At 42.8% G+C, this 15,878-nt stretch overlaps 1 protein-coding gene across 1 annotated transcript in view; it reads left to right on the top strand.

The window, feature by feature from the left end:
- Positions 1–9,243: 9,243 nt before the first annotated feature.
- The window catches only part of L3MBTL4 (L3MBTL histone methyl-lysine binding protein 4), a 417,980-nt gene continuing 411,345 nt past the window's right edge, over positions 9,244–15,878 (top strand). The window contains exon 1 of the mRNA XM_026456030.1: positions 9,244–9,353. The gene's annotated coding sequence lies outside the window, so the exon portion shown is untranslated. The remainder of the gene's footprint in view (positions 9,354–15,878) is intronic.

Raw genomic sequence — 15,878 nt, 5'->3', positions numbered from 1 at the left:
AACGTTTTATTTCTTTATATACTTGTTCTGTCATCTTTCCTCTATTTAAACTCTTTTAAAAATTTAATTTAATTTAATTTTTTATGTTTTGGGAGACAAGGTCTTGCTCTGTTGCCTAGACAAGAAGAGTACAGTGGTGCAATCCTGGCTTACTGCAGCCTCACACTCCTGGGCTCAAGAGAGCCTCCTGCCTGAGCCTACTGAGCAGCTGGGACTACAGGTGTGTGTCACCGCATCCAAGTAATTTTTATTTTTACTTTTGGTAGATACAGGGTCCTATGTTGGCCAGGCTGGTCTCGAACTCCTGGCCTTAAGTGATCCTCTCTCAAGTGATCCTCCCTCCTTGGCCTCATTTCCCAAAGTGCTGGGATTAGAGGTGTGACTCCTGGTCCTTTTATTTTATTTTATTTTTTAAAAAACTTTTTAAATGTTTTTGTGAAAACAAAGACAAAAACACACACATTAGGGTCACCAGTGTGACACAGATCAGGGTCACCAACATCACTGTCTTACACTTCCACACCTTGTCCCACTGGAACATCTTCAGGGGCAATAACATGCATAGAACTGTCATCTCCTAGGATAACAATGCCTCCTTCTGGAATCCCTCCTGAAGGAGCTGCCTGAGGCTGTTTTATAGTTAACTCTTTTTTTTTTCAATAAGCAAATGTGTGCTCTAAAACAATAAAAAGTATAGTATACTAAGTACATAAACCAGTAACATATTTGTGTATTATTGTCAAGTATTATGTACTGTACATGATTTGTATCTGTTATATACAACTGCCAGTGCAGTGCATTTGTTTACACCAGCACTACAAACACTTGAGTAATTCGTTGTATGCTACATTATGGCTACAAAGTCACTAGAAATAAGCAATTCTTAGCTCCATTATAATCTTCCGGGACCACTGTCCTACGCACAGTTTGTCATTGACTGAAACATCATTATGCAGTGCATGACTGTATATATTTATGTATGTAATATAATATACCCTATTTTCAGGGTAATATTAATAGCTCAATAATATAAAGGAATTGGTTGTATTCAATCCAGAAACAGGGGAATCTGAAGTATTTAAGTTCAACGCAAGTGTATAATACAGCACTCTCTCTGTGTATGGGTAATCTGAATATCTAGAGAAACACAACCTATATCTTTATGAAGATGGATAAAGCCTTTCTACTTTTTCATGGAAATGTCATGCTAGCAGTTTTAGATCAACTCACATTTCTAAAATTAGAAATGAGTTTTATAAGACTTTGCATTTTGGGCATCAACATGAAAAAGAACAAATGCATATTCAGTCTGGAAAAATTGGACAGTATTTTTTGATGAAATATGAGATATTAAGGTAACACGCTAAGCAAAAATACTAGTCTTTTTTACTTTGATTAAAGGTTTAACAAAAAGGGGAACATTTTAAATGAAAACAATTTGAAGAAGTTTGGATTTAGGCAATTAGTACATAAGTGATGACAGTCAGATGCTTTTGGATTTTTGAGATTGGTTCAAGAAAAAGTAAAGAAAAAGCCATCCTCTGAGAAAGCCAAAAATAAAACACAGGAGAGCTTATCATTCTGCAGAAGTAGTTCTTTCCAAGAGATGGTTTGATATTGCTGATGGAGTTTAAAAAAAACACCTCAATCCAATCAAGTTGGTGACTAGGGAATATCTAAAGCTTAGAATGCAAAAGAACACCGGAGCGCCATGAATAGTGTAATATTCAGCTGACACAGCCCTTGAGTCTCTTGGCTGGAGACATCCCTCTGTAATCATTGTACCAGACAAGTTGTTCCTTGTTGACACCAGCCATTAAGAGCAGCCAGCTCTCCTTGTTCTGATTTCATGGTCACTTGAAATCTTTTAACATAATTTGCCTTCTTTTGTACACTATACTGGTGGGAATGTGCTGACCAGAAAACACTTATCTTCTGCCCATTCACGTCTGTCAGTATAGTTAGGCTTCTTGTTTTCAGCTCGTTTCCTTAGACTGATCCCTTTTTGGAGGATTAACAAAGTTACATTTCTGGACCTACAATGCTGAGAATTAAACCTACACCCTGAACTTGGTGATCCCTTAAGTGCTATGCCCTGAGACACATCCCGTGGAGCCAGCTGGTTTCTTTCCATGATGGCTCAAGGACAGAGATAGAAATAGCAGCCACCTTTCCTGACTCCTGGCATGCACTCTATATACAGGTGGACCCCATTTTATTGCATTTCACTGTACTGTGCTTTGCAGATACTGCATGTTTTACAAATGAAGGTGTGGGGTAATCTTGGATCAAGCAAATCTATGAGCACCATTTTTCCAAAAGCGGGTGATCACTTCCTGTCTCTGTGTCACATTTTGGTAATATTTCAAACTTGATTATTATTATTATTATTATTATTATTATTATTATATCTTTTAGGATGATCTGTAACCAGTGATCTTTGATGTTACAATTGTAATTGTTTTGGGTTGCCAGGAACCAAGCCCATACAAAATGACAAACTTAATAAATGTTGTGTGTGTTCTGACTGTTCCCCTGACCAGCCATTTCCCCTACCTCTCTCCTTCTCCTTGGACCTCCCTATTCCCTGAGACACAGCAATATTGAAATTAGGCCAACTGGTAATCTGCAATGATCTCTAAGTGTTCAAGTGAAAAGAAAAGTCCTGAGTCTGTCAGTTCAAATAAAAAACTAGAAAGGATTAAGCTTATTGAGGAAGGCATATTGAGAGCTGAAATAGATAGAAAGCTAGGCGTCTCATGCCAATTAGCCAAGTTGTGAATACACAGAAAAAGTTTTTGAAGGATATTAAACTGCCACTCCAGTAAACACGTGACTGTCAAGAAAGCAGAACAGTCTTATTGCTGATACGGAGAAAGTTTGAGTGGTCTGGATAGAAGATCAAACCAGCTACAACATTCCCTTAAGCCAAAACCTAATCCAGAGTAAGGCCCTAACTCTCTTCAATTCTATGAAGGCTGAGAGAGGTGGGGAAGCTGCAGAAGAAAAGTTTGGAGCTAGCAGAGGTTGGGTCATGAAGTTTAAGGAAAGACGCTGTCTCCATAACATAAAAGTGCAAGGTGAAACAGCAAGTGCTGATGCAGAAGCTGCAGCAGGTTATTCAGATGATCTAGCTGAGATCGTTAGTGAAAGTGGCCACAGCAAACCACAGATTTTTCCATGTAGAAGAAACAGCCTTCTATTAGAAGAACATGCCGTCTAGAACTGTCATAGCTGGAGAGGAGAAGTCAATACCTGGCTTCAAAGCTTCAAGGGACAGGCTGACTTTCTTGGTCAAGGCTAATGCAGCTGGTGACTTTAAGTTGAAGCCAATGTTCACTTATCATTTGGAAAAATCCTGGGGCCTCTAAGGATTATGCTAAATCTACTCTGCCTGTTCTCTATAAATGGGACACCAACCTTGGATGACAGCACTTCTGTTTACAGCATGGTTTACTGAATATTTTAAGTCCATTGTTGAGACCGATTACTCAGAAAAAAAAATTCCTTTCAAAATATTACTGCTTATTAACAGAGCCATATGGAGATGTACAAAGAGATGAATGTTGTTTTCATGCCTGAAAACACAACATTCATTCTGCAGTCCATGGATCAAAGAGTAATTTTGACTTTTGAGTCTTTTTATTTATTTAAGAAATATATTTCCTAAGGCTGTAGCTGCCATAGATAGTGATTCTTCTGATGAATCAGGGCAAAGTAAATTGAAAACCTTCTGGAAAGGATTTGCCATTTTTGGTACCATTAAGAACATTTGTGATTCATGGGAGGAGGTCAAAATATTAACACTAACAGGAGTTTGCAAGAAGTTTATTCTAACTCTCATGATGAATTTGAGAGGAGGTCAAAGTATCAACATTAACAGGAGTTTGGAAGAACTTAATTCCAATCCTCATGGATGACTTGAGCTATTCAAGGCTTCAGTGGAAGAAGTCACTACCGATATGGTGGAAATAGCAAGAAAACTAGAATTAGAAGTGGAGCCAGAAGATGTGACTGAATTGTTGCAATCTCATGACAAAACCTGAATTGGTCAGGCATTGTGGCTCACACTTATAATCCTAGCACTTTGGGAGGCAGAGGCAGAAGTCTCGGTTGAGCCCAAGAGTTTGAGACTCACCTCTACTTAAAAAAAAAAAAAAAAAAAAAGATGGGCGTGGTTGCATTTGCCTGTAGTTCCAGCTACTCAGCAGGCTCAGGAGGCTGAGGTGGGAGGATTGCTTGAGCCCAGGAGGTCGAGGCTGCAGTGAGCTGTGTTTGTGGTACTGCACTACAGCCTGGGCAACAGAGCAGGACCCTGTCTCAAAAAATAAACAAAAGCAAAACTTGAGTGGATGAAGAGCCCCTTCTAAACAATAAATAAATAAAGTGGTTTCTTGAGATGGAATCTACTTCTGGTGAAGATGCTGTGAACCTTGAAATGAATACAAATGATTTAGAATATTATATAAGTGTAGCTCATAAATCATTGACATTGATTGAGAGAATTAACTCCAATTTTAAAAGAAGGTTTACTTTGGGTAAATTGCTATCAAACAGCATCACATAACAACAGACAAATCTTTTGTGAAAGGAAGAGTCAATTGATGCAGTAAACTTCATTGTTGTCTTATTTTCAGAAATTACCACAGCCACCCCAGCCTTCAGCAAGCACCAGCTCAATCAGTCAGCAGTCATCAACATCAAGACAAGACTTTCCATTGGCAAAGAGATTATGACTTGCTGAAGGCTCAGATGATCATTAGCATTTTGTATCAGTAAAGTATTTTAAAATAAAGATATGTACATTTTTAGACAATACTATTGCATACTTAATAGACTATAGTATAAACTCCACTTTTATATATATTGGGAAACCAAAAAATTTGCGTGACTTACTTCATGTTATATTCATTTTATTGTGGTGGTCTGGAATCAGACTGGTAATATTTCCAAGGTATGTCTGTATTACATCCCCTGCTATTTTTAAGAGAATTTATGTCTAGCTACAGTTAATGGGGGCATATTGCTATTCAAGAATTCCTATCATCGAATTTTCAGTTTTTCTTCTTCTAGATCTTTCACTTCAGAGATAGCATGGTTGTACCATCAATAACTATGAAAATAGGATTAAACAGACTGCTATCTTTCCTTCTGGAATTTTCATGCCTTTCTTTAAATCCCATTAGCTTATTCGGTATTGGTTGTAGTGGGAAGTGAAGTTTTTTTTTTATTAACAAGAGGATTCTTATCTTGTTCAGTTTATACAGACTGTACTATCATCAGAAATATTATGCCTATGTTAGATTTTTAAAAATTCAAAGAAATATACCTGAAGGCAGTATTTTAAAGTTACTTTTTGATAACTTTGTTCAACTAAAAGGAAGCACAAATGTGCAAGTAAGTAGATTTCTGTATAGATTTTAAGTCATTTGTTCAAAATAGGATAATGTGCATATTATCTTATTTATAAAGCTTTATGATATCATTTATTTAAAATAGGTTTTAGACTAGGCATGGTGGCTTATGTCTGTAATCTCATACTTTGGGAGGCCAAGGCAGGAGGGTGGCTTGAGGCCAGGATTTCAAGACCAGCTTGGGCAAAACCGTGAGACTCTATCTCTACCAAAGTAAATAAATAAATAAAATTATTTTTAATTATTCAATATAATTTACAGTTCTTTCTGAACCAATATTTACATTTAAATAGTACGTTATGCAATTATTTATAGCTCAATCCATTAAAGGAAGCTTAATAATGGACCACCCATGTAGGAAAACACAACTGTAACAGAAAATTATTAACATGAAAACAAACTTGAAGATAGTAGTTGTTGAAGACAGCAACTAAAGAAATATTTTTAGTTGCTGTGGACAATTTGCTTGTCCAAGCAAGTGTAGAATTTTGTTAAGATAACTTCTCCTCAGTTATACCAAAGCACATAAAATAATTCACTCTGTGTTAAATTTTTCCAAATGATCACATTCAAAGTATATGCTAAGAAAAAAATCTCAAGTTTTAAAAATATATTAAACCCCATCTCTACAAATAATTTAAAACTTAGCCAGGCATAGTGCTGCACACCTGTGGTCCCAGCTACCCAGGAGGCTGAGGCAGGGGGATCACCTGAGCCCAGAGGTCAAGGCTGCAGTAAGCTGTGCTTGTACCACTGCACTTCAGCCTGGGTGACAGAGCGAGACCTTGTCTCATAAAAACACAAAAAAGCCCACATCGCTATCAAGAGCCAATCCTGCTATTGACCAAATAATAAAGCAATGTAATTTAATCCTACTTAGAAAAGAAATATAGGCCAGGCCTTGTGGCTCATGCCTGTAATGCCAGCACTTTGGGAGGTTAAGGTGGGAGGATTGCTTGACCCCAGTAGTTTGGGACCAGCCTAGGCAATATAGTGAGACCTCCATCTCTACAAAAAAATTTAAAAAATTAGCCAGAGTGGTAGCACATGCCTGTGGTCCCAGCTTCTTTGGAGGCTGAGGTGGGAGGATCAGTTGAGCCTGGGAGGTAGGGGCTGCAGTGAGCCATAATCATACCACTGCACTCTAGCCTGGGTGACAGAGCAAGATCCTGTCTCAAAAAAGAAAAGGAAAGAAAAGAAACATACACAACCAACCAGAAAAATATAAACAAACTTAGCAAAAATTTAAAAATGGATAGTTCCTTGAATAAAACCAGTCACTATCTCAGCAGGTGGAAGGTTTCATTTTCATTGACAATAGATAGACACGTTATAGGACTGCTGTGCCTGTTATGTTTTCATGACCTCCAGAAAGGGATTCTCTGTATCATGCCATCAGCAATTTCTATCCTAACAATAAACCATCCTTGTCTATCTGGCCAACTTTGCATTTAGAGTTGGTTGGATTCAACTGAATTACAAAAGTAAAATGCCTAGTAACTACCAATGTTATAAACCCCTTTGCTCACGATAGATCACTGGTAAAGTTATAAAAATCAACAACATGGCTATTTAATTTAACCTGCAGCTGTTCTAATAAAAGGGATTTACTACAACAGCTTTTCAAAAATTTTGTAAGAAGTGTACTAATGTGTTCCTGCTTGTATTTCCATAAAATTTGAATAACAGTGTAGTTTAAGACAGATGTCAGCTTCTCTGAACAGAATCATATGTTGTCAGCACTCTGCACCTATGCACTTACATTTAAGTAGCTGTAGATGAGGCTTCCCGCCTGCTTCAACTTGTTTCATTGGTGTATCCTTTCTCTTATTTAAACCCAGCCTCTGAAAACAGTGTTTCTGCTTTCATAAACTGAAACCAAATATAATCAATAAACATATTATAAAAATAATTGTTTCCCCCCAAGAAGTGAAGATAAGCTGATGTAAATTCACTTTATTTGAATTTCAATCCAGCTTTCTTTTTGATTTCATATATCATAACATCAATACACAGTCCTCTGAAGGGTTAGTGTAACCAGAAGTGCACTTAACTCTTTCTGTGCTGGGGACATTTTGATATCTCTATTACTAATACCTAGAATCTCCAGTGATAAATAAACACCTCTGGGATGGACTGGGGATACACTGCAATAATTGAAGCACTTTGTCCTTCACCAAAAATGGTATCTGTGTTTCTGTGAGTAGCAGGGAGTGGAACTCTCACCTGCTGAGTCCCATTCTAATTTCATCCAATCTGGTGAGCAAGTATCCAGCCAAAGGTTGTACCTGCAGGAGTGCCCGTTGTCACAGAAATGCAACTCTCTAAGTCCTTAGTACAATGTTCAAATGGGCTGGAACTGTGTTTCAAATGTTTTCCTCTCGCTACTGAGGTCTTCTACTTCTTTCTTTTTCTCTGTCTCTAATATCTTTTTCTTTTCTTTTCTTTTTCTTTCTTTCTTTCTTTTTTTTTTTTTTTTTTTTTTTTTTATGAGATGGAGTTTCGCTCTGTTGCCCAGGCTGGCGTGCAGAGGTACTATCTCAGCTCACTGGAGCCTCCACCTCCGAGGTTCAAGCGATTCTCGTGTCTCAGCCTCCTGAGTAGCTGAGATTACAGGCGCCCACCACCACACCCGGCTAATTTTCGTATTTTTAGTAGAGACAGGGTTTCACCATGTTGGCCAGGCTGGTCTCGAACTCTTGAGCTCAAGTGATCTGCCCTCTTTGGCCTCCTAAGGTGCTGGGATTATAGATGTGAGCCACCATACCTGGCTAATATATTTTTCTTAACTGACTAGAGCACAGAACACAAATCGTGTGTGTTTGCACTTACAAATTTCTATGATCATTGTTCCTAGTTTAAAAACGTCATTAGCAATGGGGTTTATATTTCTCTTTTCAGTAAGAACACGAAATTATGTTTCTACAATGCCCAGTCTCACCTAAAAAGCAAGTTTTCATTCTCAGTTTATGGTAGCCCATGACAAACCAAAAAGATCATTTTGGATGGTATCATTGTTAATCCTGCTAAATTATTCAATTTCTTGCTGAAAGCAACAAACTAATACTTATTTTGTACCTACTAGCTATTATTTGCATACTAGGGTCTATACACAAGGCATCCTATGAAAGAACATTTCATTCAAAAGTCACAACATATAGTCTTCAATTGCCAGCTACCTTTATTTGTAAGCCAAAATAAATGATTTAATACAGCCCTCCCAAACCGGGCGACAATGCTTTGAGAAGGACCAAAGTTGGCCAGTAAGGCCATAAGTTCCATGAGGGCAGGATCTGCCCAGCTCCTGTTTCCTGCTCAATTCTAAGCAGTTAGAACAGGGTCAGTAAACACTTCTTGCCACTTGGAAAGAGTATTGTTTTATTTGGAAATGGTATCCAGGTACCTGTGAGTAGCAAAGTCAAGAGCGGGAAAGGGGAATGGGGGAGGTTGCAAAATTGGAGCGAGCAGCCGGACGGAGAGGGATCCGGAGGAGACAGCCTTCAGACGGTGAACCCCAAGAGCTGGGATGAAGCATAGGAGAGCTACTGGGACATCTCTGCGAGGAAGCAGGCTGGCAGGCAGGAAGTAGACAAGATTTGGGGGAATCCTTCCAAGGGAGCAAATACAGAGGAGGACGCATCTAAAAATCCAGCCACAGCCACCTCCCTCCCACGGGAAAGCCCCGACCTCGGCGGGCCCAGCGCCACCCGGTTCCCCGGGGAGTGGAACCCGGAGCGAGGCAGGTGCGGCGGGAGCATGCGCGCGGGGCGGGCAGGGGGCGGCTCCCGCGCCCCCACCCCGCGCGTGCACCCTCGCGCCCCTCCCGCCAGGCACCGCCGGGCAGCGGCGCCGCAGCCTGGGCTGGCGGAACCTCGCGCTCCGACTCGCCCCCCGCCTGTCACCCGGTTGGCGTTGCGGGCAGGCGCCGCTCCGCTGGGGGTAAGAAGGACGCCGCCGCCCGCGTGGCATGTCGCGAGCCCGCGTGGGTGCCCACGGCCGCCGCCGTGCAGGGTGGCCCCAGTCCTCGGGCGGGTGGAGGGGCCTGCGCGACTCCCGCGGTGAGGGCCGGGCCGGGCCGGGCCGGTGGGGGCGGTGGCTGTTGGGGATAGCCCCAGTCCCGGGCCAGGCTCTTTCTGTTTCTCTTTCGCAGCCAGGGCGCGCGCCGGGCTCCCCGCGAGAGGCGCTGCCTTACTTGTCGCCTACTTTGGACGGGCGCGGCCGCCGCAGAGCCCCGCGCCTCGAGCAGCCGCGAGGGCAGGGTCAGGGTGCCAGGCGCGGCTACCTGGGCGCCCTAGAGCCAGCGCAGCCCGGAGCCGGCGGGGAGGGACGGGACGGGACTCCCGAGGGGCCCTAGCCAGTCCTCCAGCCACGGAGCGCCCGGCGGTGGGCATTTGGCTTTTGTTTCCTCTGGGGGCTGACGGTCCCCGTCTGCCCGCATGTCCCCCTCAGCCGACAAGCGTCGTGTACCCGGACAGACAAGTGCTACATCCCTCCGCCCGCTTTCTGCCCTTGTCCTCCTCTGCGAGTTCTGCCCAGCCTCGGGAGCGGGAGCCCAGGGAGTGCGCGCAGGGCGGGCGGGCGCCTGGCCAGCCTGGGACGGCGGCTCCCAGGCTCCTGCCACCGCCTGGAACTGCGGGGGGCGCCCCGGCCACAGTCGCCCTCGCCTGCTCTCCGGGTCTTCTTGGGCCAGCTTGGTCCCAGGTGGACGCGAGTCGAGCTGGGCACACCTGGGCCAGCGCCGCAGTTACCTGCGGGATTGGTGAGAGCGTTTTCATGAGGTGGAAAACTGGTGGGTTTTGTCCCCTGCCTCTGATCTCCCTTAGTCACTGGTTAAAGTGCGAAGTGTGCTTTATTTTACATATGCCTTTAGAGGGACATTCTGAATGCGCCAATGCCCCGAGGTGGAACTAAATAAAGGGAAGGCCTGGTCATTGTTACTGTTAAGACTGTTGTACTTAACAGCCAGAGGAAGGCAGCTGGTCACCACGACCCACCTGGCCATTCCCATGCTGAAGACTCCCTCTCATTTCATGCTTGTTTGGACTCCACTATGACTTGCTAGTGGCCCATCTTCTGGAACCCTGTGTTGGAGGTGTTCTAGAAGATGGTTGTGGCAGGCTCCAGTTTCAGTCCTTGGCTGAAATAAGTGTAGTGTGGCTCTTCTGTTTTCTAATCTCTGTCACCTAAAAAGGTTAAAGTGACAAACAGGTGGTGGGTACGGTAGAGTTGTTTTTGGTGCTTGGTAATATGAAAAACTTGGAATGCATTTAGCTCTTCGAAAGATGCTGAAACGGACAACTTCAGTAATTCCTTAAGTTACTACAGAATTAGGAGAAATGGTTGGAAGAGGAGAGGTTTTTTTCTTGGAGTATCCAAAGGGATTGGATTTGACTGCACTGACTTGGTGTGTAATGGTTGAGTAGGAAGGAAGATGAACATAAAACTGCTATTAATTATGCTCTTAGATGTGAGGCCACATTGAGGATGTGATGCATGTAACCCTTGACTGCAGAATCACTTAGCACTTGCTGCACAATATTGGGGTCACAAGAAATATTAAGCTTGGTTAACCTCTGCAGTGTGCTCTCACTCCATTTCCAAAGAAAGGGTATTGGTGGGAAGGTGATCTGGTGAAGACAGAGGTAAGGAAAGTGAAGGAACTGTGTTAACTTTCGCTTTTTAAAAAATTTATTTTTATTTTTTAGAGATGGGGTCTCACTGTGTCACCCAGGCTGAAGTGCAGTAGTACCATCATGGCTCACTGCAGCCTTGACCTCCTGGGCTCAAAGGATCCCACCTCAGCCTATGGACTGGGACGATAACTGTGCACCACCATGCCTGGCTAATTACCTAATTTTTTTTTTGTAGGGATGGAAACTCACTTAACTTTCACTTTAAAGAGAAGTAAATTTGCATATTTTAAAGTTCATCATAAGAATCTTCGGTGCTCTGTATCATCTGTGTAACTTCACTGCAGTACCTGTGTGGTTTTATCTTAAACTACACTTCTTATTCCACTTTGGTGGTAATAAGCCTCCTTTGCTTGGCATGGGACTTGACACGTGGGTAAGTGCATGCTCAACAAATACTCCTAGGACTGAATCCATATATGAGCAGACAACTGCTGAGCAGAGGCAGAAGGTGATAAAAAGCAGCAGTGAGGGAGATCAGGCTGACTGTGAAGGAAGATTTGCAGATGGAAAGCCCTGGAATTCTTCTTATGAAGAACAGGCTGACCTGAAAGCCACTTCCAGGAGATTGTGTAGGAAGCGCCAGCACCCAGTCTGACCAAGGAAGCAGAAGCCTTAACCCCTCCTTCCTCCATCACTCCTTCAAGTGGGTCAAGGTTTCCATTCTCCAGAGAGCTGAGGGAAGGTTTGAAAATCACCATTAGATAAGTGTTCGTTCTTTCAGTTAATTATTTTACTTAAGGAAGAATGCTGCTGCTGGTGAAGTGGGCGAGTGAGCAGGAAAGGTAGGTTTGGTGGGCTGGAGGCAGGGTGGAAAGGATAAATTCCGTTTGTACAACATTGGATTGAGAAAACCAAATACTGCATGTTCTCACAAGTGGGAACCAAATGATGAACACACATGGACACATGAAGGGGAACACCACACACTGGGGCTTATCAAAGGGTGGGAGGAGGGAGAGGATCAGGAAGAGTAACTAATGGATACGAGGCTTAATACCTGGGTGATGAAATAATCTGTACAACAAACCCCCATGAAATGAGTTTACCTATGTAACCAACCTGCACATGTAACCTAACTGAAAATAAAAGTTAAAACAAAGCATTTATCAAATTACTAAAATATTATTTTAGGAATGCTTATATCATGTATTAATATATTATAGAAAATATATTTTGATAAAAGCAAAATGGTTTTGCATTGCGAAAAACTAAACATATTCTTTGGCTTATCCTTAAACAGCAGAAAACCATTGAAAACCCTGAAATGGCTTTTCATTGGAGAGAGAAACTCTGATGTTGGATCAGGGGAAAGCCAGTTAGGAAATACTCAGCGACTATAGGGGTGATCCTAAGAAGCATGTCTTAGGGTGAATAAACTAGCACTGAGAGAAAAGAACAGTTCCAGGACTATGGTCCATGCCCAGGAAAGGAGTCAGTGAGAGAAACTAAGAAGTAGTCTGAGGGGGAGGAAAACCAGGTGTCTCAGTCACAGGGAAGCCAGTGGAGAAATAAGGGAGGGAAGGCAGGGAATGGCATGGTAAGTCTCGTCAGTTGCCAATAAAAAAATAGGAGCTGAGAAGATGTAGTTGAACTTGGCTAAAAAGAGGTGATATCAGTGGTAACACATCAGTGCAAGCTGTGGGTAAATGTTTTGCTTTTGTTTGAGGAATACAGATGTCCTCCTTTCATTCGAATAGCATTTTACACTTTACAAAACATTTCCATCTTGTAGCATTGGCAACAATATTTTGAGGACAGTTTATTATAGAAACATACCTCCAATTGAAGAAAACTATTTAGGTCCATAAAAAAAAAAAAAAAAAAAAAAAAACAATGCACTATTTACTACAGTGGATAAAAGCAAGCAGTATAAATATCGGCATCTTGTACTTAAGCAAAATAAAGCAGAACGATGAAATTAGAAGATGCTTGGGGGAAATGAAGCTTTTCAGTTCACTCATACACATATAATCTTTGTCTTAAGCATTTGCATGAATTTTTTAAAGGATAGTGCTTTAGGATAATTATCTGTATTTTATTTTGCAAATACAAACGATTTTTTCCACGGTAGCAATGGAAAAGTGAAACCTTAACTCTGAACCCATCAGAGCTGTCACAGCTCTGTTCCCTTGACCTATGTATCCCTTTTGGGGATGATGTCGCAGTAGTGGGGGCCCTGCTCAGTGTCACCTGGTGAACCTTCTTCATTTTGTGTTGATTTGAGCGCATATGGGAAACATTCTCTTAATGAGGCTGGAAGTAATGAGGCAAGCTCTGACAATGCTTTTGTATCCCTCCTGAAGATGGATGTGAAATGATAAAAGTGTGGTTGCTGCCACAATTAATAATTGATTAATAAACTGTCTGAAAAGTATCAGGTGGGGACCTCAGGAGATGAACAACAGTGCATGCATCTCGTTTCTTTTCACTGTAACTAGCCAGAGAGAATGTGTTTAACTAGAGGGACAGAGAGTACAACACTTGTACATTTTGGTATGTAAGCAAGCTATTCTGATAGCTTTTAAGATTATCATGACAGGAGCTTTTTAGATTAAATCAGCATTGCTCCAGTCCTTTTTTTTTTTTTTTTTTTTTTTTTTTTTTTGAGTGAATTGAGGAACGCAGGGGTGAGGCATTTTTTTTGGGTATCCACTTTGTGTCAGTTGTGTACTGTGTGTATGGGGGTGACTATGCAGACATGACACGTGCTTTCATGGAGCTTGTAGTCCGGTGAGAGACAGGTAGCAACTAATCAGCCAAACATATGTAAATACAGACTTTAACCCTGAAAAAGACCCACATGAGTGCCTAATGCAGATTTGCGGGCTAGAAAAGGTGCCTGAGGATGAGTAGCTGCTAGCCAGGTGGGGAATGGAAGCAAAAGGAAGTTCAGGCAGAGAGCAGCCCCTGAGGTGGTTTGTAGGCAAAGAGCTTGGTGCCCTGGAGGAAGGAGAGAAGACCCTGAGGCAGGAGGGCAGGGCCTGAGTGGGAAATGGCTAGAGGCCCCAGGAAGGCCTCGTTGAGGTCTGTGCAGTTTATTCAGACTGGTTAGGATGCCATTGCAGGTGTCCAGTTGGGAGTCAGGGAGGTGACCTTGGGCTGGGGAGTGGGGCATGGAGGTGGGTAGAAGTGGAGGGACTTGAGTATTTTGGAGGTGTAATTTACAGGATTGCTGATGGGTTAGAGGGTAGGCAAACGGGAAGAATCCAGGATTACTCCTTTGATCTCTAGCATGAGAAGTGGAGTGAATTTTGGAGATGGGGAAGACTGAGGAGCAGTGTACCTGGTAACTTTGCTCGGATCATTTCCTCAGTGTGAGCCCTAGGGGAAACAGGTTATTTGTAAGGCGACAACTTGGTGTAGTTGTGTTGTGTGTCAGGAACCCAGATGTGCTAGGCACTGTGCTAGGCAGATGGTTTTGGAGCTTAGCAAATGTGGGCTTTTCCCCTTTTCTGTGATGATGGGTTTTGATATTCTGCTTAGGCTCTAGGCCTGATAGCCCTCCTGAATTTGAACTCCCAGTCTGTCTGTAGATGGGCACACGCCCCCAAACACATGCAGTCTTAGAGTATGCCATCAAGAGCCTCTGTGGTGACTTCTCAGTCCTGACCAGATGGTGTACATTATTGGAGGTGCCGAATGGACCATTTTTATCTCATTTTCCCTGCAGCATGGAGCCCCAGCACTGATCCTGACACTGGGACCTTCCAAGCTCCCAAAGGGTCAATGGTTCTGTAATTATGAGCCATTGCTTAATTTTCAGCCTTTCTTCTTCTGTGAGTACTTCCCGGAGTGACAACGTATAAAAAATAGTATTTGGTCATTATTACTGTTATGATGATTTATTTCTAAATACAAATCAAGGACCAGATTATAGCCACAATTCCAGGCCTGTATGAATGGATGTAGGTTAGTGCTGATGCCAATCAAAGCCCAGTTCATAGAAGAGCAGCTATTTGACTCCTGGCTTTGATTTTCTAATCTGGTTACACCTGGTACACTCACTTGGTGCTGTGTGGCAAATGGGTTAAGATCTAAATCCAGGGCCAACAATTTGGATGTCTAAAGGAGAGTAATAAGGGAAGTAGGCAGACAGAAAAAAATTCAGAGTTCATTTGGTCTCACTTTTGTTTTTCTTTTCTTTTCTTTTTTTTTTTTTTTGAGACAGAGTCTCACTCTGTCGCCCAGGCTGGAGTGCAGTGGCCGGATCTCAGTTCACTGCAAGCTCCGCCTCCCGGGTTTACACCATTCTCCTGCCTCAGCCTCCCAGGTAGCTGGGACTACAGGCACCCGCCACCTCACCCGGCTAGTTTTTTGTATTTTTTAGTAGAGACGGGGTTTCACCGTGTTAGCCAGGATGGTCTCGATCTCCTGACCTCGTGATCCGCCCGTCTCGGCCTCCCAAAGTGCTGGGATTACAGGCTTGAGCCACCGCGCCCGGCCTGTTTTTATTTTCTTTACCTTTGAAAACTGGGCAAGCCTTGACATGGTGGCTCACCCCTGTAATCCCAGAACTTTGAGGGGATGAGGAGGGTGGATTCCCTGAGGTCAGGAGTTCAAGACCAGCCTGGGTAACACAGCGAAACTCCGTCTCTACTAAAAATACAAAAATTACCTGGTGTGGCACGCCTATGATCCCAGCTACTCAGGAGGCTGAGGCAGGAGAATTGCTTCAGCCCAGGAGGTGGAGGTTACAGTGAGCCGAGATTGCACAGCTACACTCTAGCCTGGGCAACAGAGCGAGACTCAGTCTCAAAAAAAAAAAAAAAAA

This window comes from Piliocolobus tephrosceles, chromosome 18 (genome assembly GCF_002776525.5).
Source record: "Piliocolobus tephrosceles isolate RC106 chromosome 18, ASM277652v3, whole genome shotgun sequence".
NCBI lineage: Eukaryota > Metazoa > Chordata > Mammalia > Primates > Cercopithecidae > Piliocolobus > Piliocolobus tephrosceles.
The sequence above is the reverse complement of the archived record's forward strand: the minus strand, read 5'-3'. Positions and strand labels throughout refer to the sequence as shown.